Source organism: Micromys minutus (assembly GCF_963924665.1).
Source record: "Micromys minutus genome assembly, chromosome: 27".
Lineage (NCBI taxonomy): Eukaryota > Metazoa > Chordata > Mammalia > Rodentia > Muridae > Micromys > Micromys minutus.
This window is the reverse complement of record NC_137962.1, coordinates 3,057,144-3,066,506: the sequence shown is the minus strand read 5'-3', so window position 1 is coordinate 3,066,506 and position 9,363 is coordinate 3,057,144. Positions and strand designations below refer to the sequence as shown.

Genomic DNA, 9,363 nt, shown 5'->3' with positions numbered 1-9,363 from the left:
GTATTTCATGTGTATATACATACACATCCATAAACTGACAGTCAGTTACGTATATATGAACAAAGAGACTATAGTTTAAATAAATGTCCCCCAAAGTCCATATGTTAAAGACATGATCATCTAAAATTCGAGATGAGATAGTAAAAGGTAAGACCTAGTAGGAGATGCTAAAGTCATTGGAGAATGACCTCAAAAGATACTGTGAGTTTGTAGTCTCTCTCTGCCTCTTGGCTCAGGTGGTGATGAACAGTTTGCTATGATATATGTTTGCCACCATTGCTATCTGGACTGCTTACCAGAGGTAAAAGCAATGAGGCTTCACAATCTGGAACTTCTATAAACTTGTTTAACAAAAACTTTCCTTTTAATAACTTAACGACATTTTATTATAGCAACATAAGTGTGACTAAAGCAAGAAGTGTACTTGTTAGCACTTAACTGCCTCTTTGTGACTTACCTCTTACATGTTATTAGAGTGATATAAACATGACTAAAACAAGTATTATGTGTGTTTGTGTGCGTGTCTCACATGGATTGCAACTGAAAATCAAAAGAAAAAAATGTTCTAGTTGATTCCAGTTTCTTTGTCCTGACAAAAGGAAACATGGTACAGAAATGTTAAGCAAATTTCCTGAAACTACCCCACCTATGAATGTCTAGTTTGGAACTCAAACCCCATCCTCTGAGCTCAGTGTGCAAGCTTCTAGCCCTGTGCTGAACAAGCCCTTTCCTCATCCTGTGGCCATCTCTGAAACTACAGCAAAACAGAGAATTTCTTGCTCAAACTTGGTGGAGACAGGCATTCAGAAATCTGTTCAGTCAAACAATAGGTTGCCCAGGGCAGGGGTGAGGATTAAAAGAAAAGAGAGACAAAAAGACAAAATTATAACAGTCCTCTTTTAAACCACTTTAATTACAATCAGAAAGATAACATCAGTTCTGAGTCAGGGAACAAGCAAGTTAATGATCAGAAATCTTGTAAACCTCTTTCTGGGGGCTGGGTGGGGAGACCAGAGACAAAGGAGGCTTCCAAGAGACAAAGGAACTGCCACACCTACATCTGCTGAGCCTGCCCTGAGGTACAAATGTAAATATACTTAATCTAGGCCAAGGGCCAGAGTCAGATTCCTGCCTTGACTAACTTCTAATTGTCCTGGTGATGTCAAAATTCCTGCTGCCAACTGTCCAGTGGCACCAAAAAGCTCTCCACAGTTCTGTGCACATATGTAAATTAGCATGGAAGCAAGATTGCATATAAATTATACTAGTAGGTCAATTCAGAAATATAGATCCCGTGAATAATGAGAAACAATGCTGTATCACAGCAGCACACCGAAGTATCCACCAGCCCCGAAATAAGGTTATATATAGTCCCACCCACTGCTGTATGACTTGCAGTGACACCTTTAGAAGAGGACCATATTTCTCTGTCCATTTCATCAGGCCTGACACTGCAGTCTGCTTTCTTCAGTTAAATGCAAATGCCAGAAACAAATGCTACCTCTAAAAGAATTTCTAGGACCATTTTGTAGGTATATACACATTTTTGTTCTTTCTCTGTCATAAGAACAGCATATCCCAAATATGGTTTTCCTTCCATCTGGACCCTGTGGTAGTTAATCTTCATTGTCAACTAAAATGCATTTAGAATCACCATGGAAACATACCTCTAGATGTTTCCAGAAAAGTTTAACTGAGCATGAAAAGTCCTACCATGAGTATGAGCAGCACCATCCCCTGGCCTAGAGTCCTAGACAGAATCCAAAGGAGAAAACAAACTCAGTACAGCATCCCTCTTGAATTTCTGACTGTGGTTATAATGTGGTTATCTCATCCTTCAGAAATCATTTCCTTCTGAATTCAAACCAAGATGTACAGTGAGTCAAATAATTCCTTTCTTAAGTTACTTTTGTAAGTCACAAAAATAATAAATGATTGATAAATAATAAATAAATAAATGATAAATAGATGGATAGATAGATAATAGAGATATAGATAAATAGAAGATAGACAGATAATAGATAGATAAATGGATACGTAAATAGATAGATAGATAGATAGATAGATAGATAGATAGATAGATAGATAGATAGATAGATAGATAGATAGGTAGGTAGGTAGGTAGGTAGGTAGGTAGGTAGGTAGGTAGGTAGGTAGATAGATAGATAGATAGATGGATAGGTAGGTAGGTAGGTAGGTAGGTAGGTAGGTAGATAGATAGATAGATAGATAGATAGATAGATAGATAGATAGATAGATAGAGTAAATTTGTACCAGAAGTAGGGTTAATGTCATATTGAAACCAACCATGTGCTTCATAGTAAGCCTTTGCAACTGATCTGTAGAAGGGATAGGACTGGTCTTGAGAAGAGTTTAGAGTTTGTAAAACGAGTTTACCTAATTGCTTAGTGGTAGTTTGGGATACCAGCTCATGAGATTTCAGAGGAAAACAGAGACGCTGTTGGGAGCACAGCTTAAGGCCATTTGTGTTACATTCTGGCAAGTAATCTTCCCGTGCCCTGAGAACTTGAGTGAAGAGGAGTTTAATAGTAGTGTATTAATTAATTGGAACATGAAATTCAGGTCATGGTAACATTCAGACTGTACCATGGTTTCTGTTCACTATTGTTATCATGTCTACAGTGAAGGACAGCAACAAATGAACAGAAAGATGGTGAGGAAAAGGAGCTTAAAGTTGCAGACAAGAAATCTGAGAGCAGCAACAGCTAAAGAGATGAACGCCATTAAAAGAAAACCTAGTGAGACTGTACGGAGTGAGCAGGGCAGCAAGTCCCACTCCAGATCCATCCAGAGCCTTCACTGGACTCAAGTCCGAGCGAACCTCAAAACATCATCTACGCCCGTCGCTGGGGCTAAGGACAGGGACACCGAGGGTGACTGACCCCAGAGTCTGAGCGCAGCCATGACTCACTTTAACAAGGATCCTTCCTATGACCTCCACGGAGGTCAACAAATCACATCCAAGTATGACCAGAGGAGGAGAAAGATGTGCGCAACTGGATAGAAGAGGTGACAAGCATGGGCGCTGAGACCAACTTCCAGCTGGGGTTGAAGGATAGCATCCTCCTCTGTGGACTCATAAACAAGCTACAGCCAGGCTCTGTGAAGAAAGTCAATGAATCCTCACTAAACTGGCCGCAGTAGCAGAATATCGGCAACTTTATTAAAGCTACGCAGGCTTACGGTATGAAGCCCCATGATCTATTTGAAGCAAACGACCTTTTTGAGAATGGCATGACCCAGGTTCAGACTACGCTGGTGGCTCTAGCAGGTCTAGCAAAAACAAAAGGATTCCGTACAACCCTTGACATTGGCATTGGAAAAAACAAGACGTTTTGATGAAGGCAAATTAAAGGCTGGCAAAAGTGTGATTGGTTTACAAATGGGAACCAACAAATGTGCCAGCCAGGCGGGTACGACAGCCTGTGGCACTCGGAGGCATTTTTATGACCCCAAAATGCAGACTGACAAACCCTTTGACGAGACCACCATTAGCTTGCAGATGGGCGCCAGCAAGGTTGCTTCCCAGAAAAGATTGCACGTGTATGGGCTTGGGCAGCAAGCATATAACCCCAAGTACTGTGTCGCACCCACAGAACCTGTCATTCACAACAGGAGCCCAGGCACGGGAACAAAAGGGTAGGAAATCAGTGATAGCGATTATCAGGCAGAATACCCCGGTAAGTATCATGGCGAGTACCTAGACGACTACCCTCAGGAGTACCAGTATGGTGATGACCAGGGCATTGATTATGAGAGTCACACACAGGAGCACAGTGTTTAGTCCATTGTTTTATCCAGTGAGATCCAAGCTAGCCTTGAATAATTCTTGTTTTCCTAAAACACTATTGTGCTCATTGTACCTGTAAAGAACGTCTTATGTGCATTCCTTTCCCCTTCTCCTGCCTCATCTCTAAATAACTGCCTCCTACTGCTGGAGCGAGGAAACCCTTCAGCATAACCAGTAACTCCGTACGAGGTGACAAGGAAGCTGTAGTAACTCCGTACGAGGTGACAAGGAAGCTGTGCAAGGACAGCCAGCTCTTTGGTTGAAGATCAATGCATTTTTTTACACTTACACGTAAACTGGTATTTTCAAACAATAGGAAATTATTTTTTTCTTTTGTTTTCTTTTACAGTGTAGTATGCATCTGGCTTGTATGTGGAAGACTAAAAAGCTGATTTGCTAAATGTGGACTTTGCCAACGAAATCTAAGATGCAGCTTTAGAACCTGACACATGGATGTTTGTCGGCAGTATTGTCTGCTGAGTTTTAGATAAAGTCATGATGAGTGTGCATTCGTGATTTCATGTGTTCTCGTTCTTTCCCTAAGTTGACGAGGTTTGGGTGGTGTGCCTGTAGACTTCGTGTGTGGCAATGTATTACTGTAGACTTGCTGTTTCCTTCTACTGTATTTATTGCTGCATTTATCAGCATAAATTTATCCCATTGTAGTTTTATAAATAGATATTTTTTTAACATTCAAAAGAAAAAGAAAACCTAGTGCTCTACACTGCAACACTGGAAAAGGGGCTGAGACCCCACCTATCAAACCCCATATCTTCCAAAATGCAAATTCATTTGAGAGAAAACAACCTGAACTGAGAATGCCACTGACGAGTCCCCAGAGCACCCACCACTCGGTGCAAAGGCCACTACAGATGTAGACCAAGAATAGCGACTCTGGCTGGAAGTAGAACTTGGTGGCACTGTCCACATTATGCTAATTTTATGGATACACAAAATGGAAAATGAAGATGTTTGTAGTCTTTCCAGCAGCAGACAATGTAAGTCGGAGCCGGGTTCCCTTCCAGGAGATCCTGAGAAATCATTGCACGAAGCTGTGTGAATGAATCCTAAGTTTCAAAAGAGACTTCATTATATTAGAGATGTCACAACCATGGGATCCACCAAGGAAAACTTCAGGGACAGAGCAGACATGACCTGAGAGGAAGGCTCTGTGTGCTGAGGTAGGAGGGATAGAAGGAGGGCTGCTGAGGGTGACTGAGGCCCAGATTGTTCTGTCATGAGCCACAAACACCAAACATAAGGCTCAGAATTTGGTGCTTCCCCTATGGGGTTTTAGTCTTTCTTTGATCTTTTTTTTCCTTGTGGGGCTCCCACCCCTCCCCTTTGAGGTGGGAATGCTCTCTGCATGACACTGTATACTGGAAGTAGCTCCTTGTTTTCTACTTTTTCTGGTGTTCATGGCTAAACGACTGCCCAGACTCTCAGTAGAGAGTCTGAACTTTAAATTTTGAACAATGTCGGATCCTAAGAGTCGGTGGCAAGTTTTGAAATTGGGCTGAATGCACTATGAAATGACAGCTTGAAGAACTGAAATGATGATTATTATTTCAAGTTACTGTGATGGCTACTAGTGGTTGTAACTTGCCTGCGCTGGGTTTTCTGCTTGGTTTGAAGTGGGCAAATCCACTTCTACTCCAGACTGTTGAGGTAGGAAGACACTCATCTTTGATCAGGATCATGAGGCTGGAAGACACAAGCCTTCAGTTTAGATCTTGAGGTGGGAAGACATACCTTTTATCTGGGCCATGACCTCCTGCTAGAAGTCTCCATAAGAATACAGAAGAAGGAAGCTTTTGCTTTTTGCCAGTTTTCCCCGTCCTGGCTAGCAGTCATTCCTTCACTGGCATGGGAACCTACTTTTTTGGTCTTCCAGTACATACTAAATAAAGACAAGCTTTGTAAACCGAGCAACTACTAGATTCTTGGACTTTCCATTCACAGCCAGCCACTTACCTGAACTGCAGCCTATAAGTCATTCCAATTATATCAATTTCATATATATGATATGAAAAAAAGAGATTCATTTTATAATGTGACTCTACAGAGCCCTGGCTAATACAGTGCTGTATTTAGGTGTAAGGTTGAAAGGAGAGCATCATAACGGTGGTAATGGTTGATTTTTGTTGTCATTGACTGTATTAGAATCATGGAAACACACACCTCCAGGTGCATCTGTGGTGTTGTTTTCAGACTCCTGCCTGCAGACTGACTCCTGCCTGCAGACACAGTGTGACAATGCCGCACCTTCCCCTGCGTGATGGACTGCACCCTCAAACTGTCAGTCAAAATAATGCCCCGTTCCCTAGGCTGCCTCTGTGGGGCATTGATTACAGCCGTGAGAATAGTAAGTACTATGATCCTGGCACACAGAAGATGATCCCAGTTGACACATAATGAGGTGAAAAGTGTGTCTTCAAGTTTATCAGTCATAGGAGCTTTGAGATTTGAACTATGACATAACTGAACAAAACCTAACTAGTACAGACCCCACAGATAACCTGAACTGACTAGTTCACTATGGAGTGAGCAATAAATCACCTTTTGTTAAAATAGCAATCATTGGACATTTAGTTTTTGCTTTCTTCAAACCAGTAAAGAGGAAGACCAGCCCTTGTGGTTAAGAAGGTAAATGATGGATAAGAAAAAAACACAAGATGTGTGCCTATCAGCTCCCTCTAGGCCAGTGGTCCTTAAGGTAGCCATGAGATAATTGCATGGTTGGGGTCACCACAGCATGTTAGGAAGGCTGAGCACTGCCACCATAGACTTGCATGGAACAACAGCAAGTAAGGCAGGATTGGAGGAACAATACTCTACAGGTAAAGGCCAAGAGGAGTGAGCAGCAGGACAAGGCTCGCAGGCACGGACAGGGATTGAAAGGGAGCTCCGCAAGAATGGCGGTGGGTTCCAGAGGTGCCCTTGGAGTTAAACTGCACACTCCCAAACTCAGCAAGCAGCCAGAGCCTCTGGGGTACACCGCTTGGAGCTCAGTGGGGTGCAAGGGGTCAGTTAATGAGCTGTGCTCCTGCCATGGGCTCTTTCAAGAAAGAGATTTAAGCGGTGTGGCTGTGTGGTCTGCAAGAGCCAGAGGGGGAAGCTTGTGGAAGGTGGGGTATGTCAGCGATACTATCCAAACATGCCCCATGGCCCTTGGACACAGGCAACGTCCTCCACAACCAGAGCATGCGTTTTATCTTCGCAGAGTTCTTAACAGGCACCACGCGCTCCACAGCACTCACTTCTAGCTCTGCATCTCACACAGAGGGCAGGTGACATTCAAGGGAGATGGAGTGGTACCCAGGGTCACCCAGATTCCAGAACCTCCAACATCTATACAGGATTAATGGGGAAACAGAGGTCTAGATTTCAGGATTCCGTGTACTCTTCATCCACTCTATACAGGTTTATTAAGCATCTACTACGTAGTTGCTGCCCCGGGTGCCAAGAACGGCAGTGAGTGTAGGTGCAGGGGACCCACCTCTTAGACTGCACTGCTCAGAAACACAACTCCAGGATTACCATGGTTGGTTCTAAATCCACCCAGGGTTGAGCAAGGCCTCTCCCTACTGTGTGTGAGCTGCATCGTTTTCTCCTAAACCACTGAGGTCAATTATTCTCTTACAGTTTTGCCGTAAAGCTTTTTCAGACTCACGAGTCACTGCTTTTATTAATTACTGTATTAGCTGTTTTACATACCCTAATTATCTCCCCACGGCACAGACAATGGCCTTTTTAAAGTTTTTTTCTTTCTCTTTCTGGTAAAAATAGAAAATATGAATATGTATGAATTTTTTTTTAAAACCTTTTTCTGAATTTAGACACAACATGAGCGCCACCTTCTGGCTAAAATGAGAAATGTCAATATTGAGTCCCTTAGTCTCAACTTGAATGACAAGTATGATAATAAAAATGTCAATTATTTAAAAAATCAAATTTTAAGTCTCTTAAATTTCTCTAATAGTATAATTAATTATTCTAAAATATTGATCATAAGAGATATAGTTAACATGGGGCCAAAACGTGTGTGTGTGTGTGTGTGTGTGTGTGTGTGTGTGTGTGTGTGTGATTTTATTAAATTCTCACAGCCAAACTTGCTGAGTTCTATTGTTCTGTATATTTTAAAGATTTTGGAATGGAAAAACAAATTTGGGAAGGGACCTATGTAGCATTTTCCTCAAAGATAAAGCTTCCATCGTGGAAGGAAGCTCTACAATACATGGGGTATTCTAATAGAGGGTGAGAGCATTCATTTTTACAGAAATGTTCCTTGAGCTCATGAATACACACCTAGAATGCTTCAGGAAGTCCCTGAAACTAACAAGATTCAGTAGAGCACCACATCTGCTCTACTGAATACTAAGGGCCACTGAGAGACTCTTAGGCAAGTTGAGCTGCCTAGATGAGGCTCAACCCAAACCGGAAAAAGCAGAGACGACCTAAGTTATTTAGAAGACTTGCTGCCTAAAATAGATAGGTTAGTTAAAGTACCTAGAAGAAACAAGAGACAAGCCATGCTTCCGGAAAGAGGCTCGTACCCATTGAGCCTGTAAAAAATACTCTCCAACCTTCATGTCCTGCACTACACTGCTTCCAGCTTTTGTAAGCTATCTCACGCTGGGGTGGATTTTGGTGGGATATAACTGTTCCCCAAACAGATGTTCTTGGGTTCTATTGAAAAAAATGCTCCAAGCAAACCATGAGAAGCAAGCCAATAATCACTCCTCCATGGCTTCTGCCTCAGCTCTTGCCTCCAGGTTCCTGCCCTAGCTTCTGAATTCCTTCACTGATCAACCATGACCTTTCCTCCTCAAGGTGCTCTGAGCAATGGTGTTTAATCACAGCCACAGAAACCTTCGGATCCCAAGAATAATGCCACACAACAGACTATCCCCGGGAACAGATGGCATAGCCAAGGGTGGGCTCCTGTTATTCTTCATTCATGTATGATTTCAGCAAAAGAAGGCAGAAAAGGGAAGTTTGTGGTCCTTCCTCTATTCTAATTACATTCTGTTTTGTATCTTTGACACTTCCTAGATTCCTAGTCCTCACCATGGGGGCAAACTGTTAGGACCCTCAGCCAACAAACAAGCCAAACTTTTAACACACACACACACACACACACACACACACACAAACACAAACACACACTGCACAGCACTGGCTGGTTCTGCACTTAGCCACTGTTGTGTCCCCAAGAACAACAAGCACACATTGTTGATTCTCTCTTGCCTTCCGACAGCATTTAACATTTATTATCAGAAAGTCACTGACTTTTACGTAGCTCTGCAGAAGGGAGAAAGTCCAAGATCACAGCCATCCCAAGCCAGGCAGGTAAGGTTTTACGCAACTCCACACTCTACTGAAAGCAATGAAACCTCCTTAAACATTGGTTTCCTTCCCTCTAAAATGAAGATAAAAATTATCAATGATAAAATAATCAATGATAATTAAGTTCAGGCTGGGAAGAGCCCCAAGAGGTATCCAAACTCCTGAGTGCTGACAGAGCTCCTACACGATACTACATCATGAAC

At 42.4% G+C, this 9,363-nt stretch overlaps 1 pseudogene across 1 annotated transcript; it reads left to right on the top strand.

Moving 5' to 3' along the window:
• The first annotated feature begins 2,923 nt into the window (after positions 1-2,923).
• Positions 2,924-3,805, top strand: LOC308438107 (calponin-3-like; annotated as a pseudogene). The gene has a single exon. The product of its transcript is annotated as a calponin-3-like (transcript).
• Positions 3,806-9,363: the final 5,558 nt, after the last annotated feature.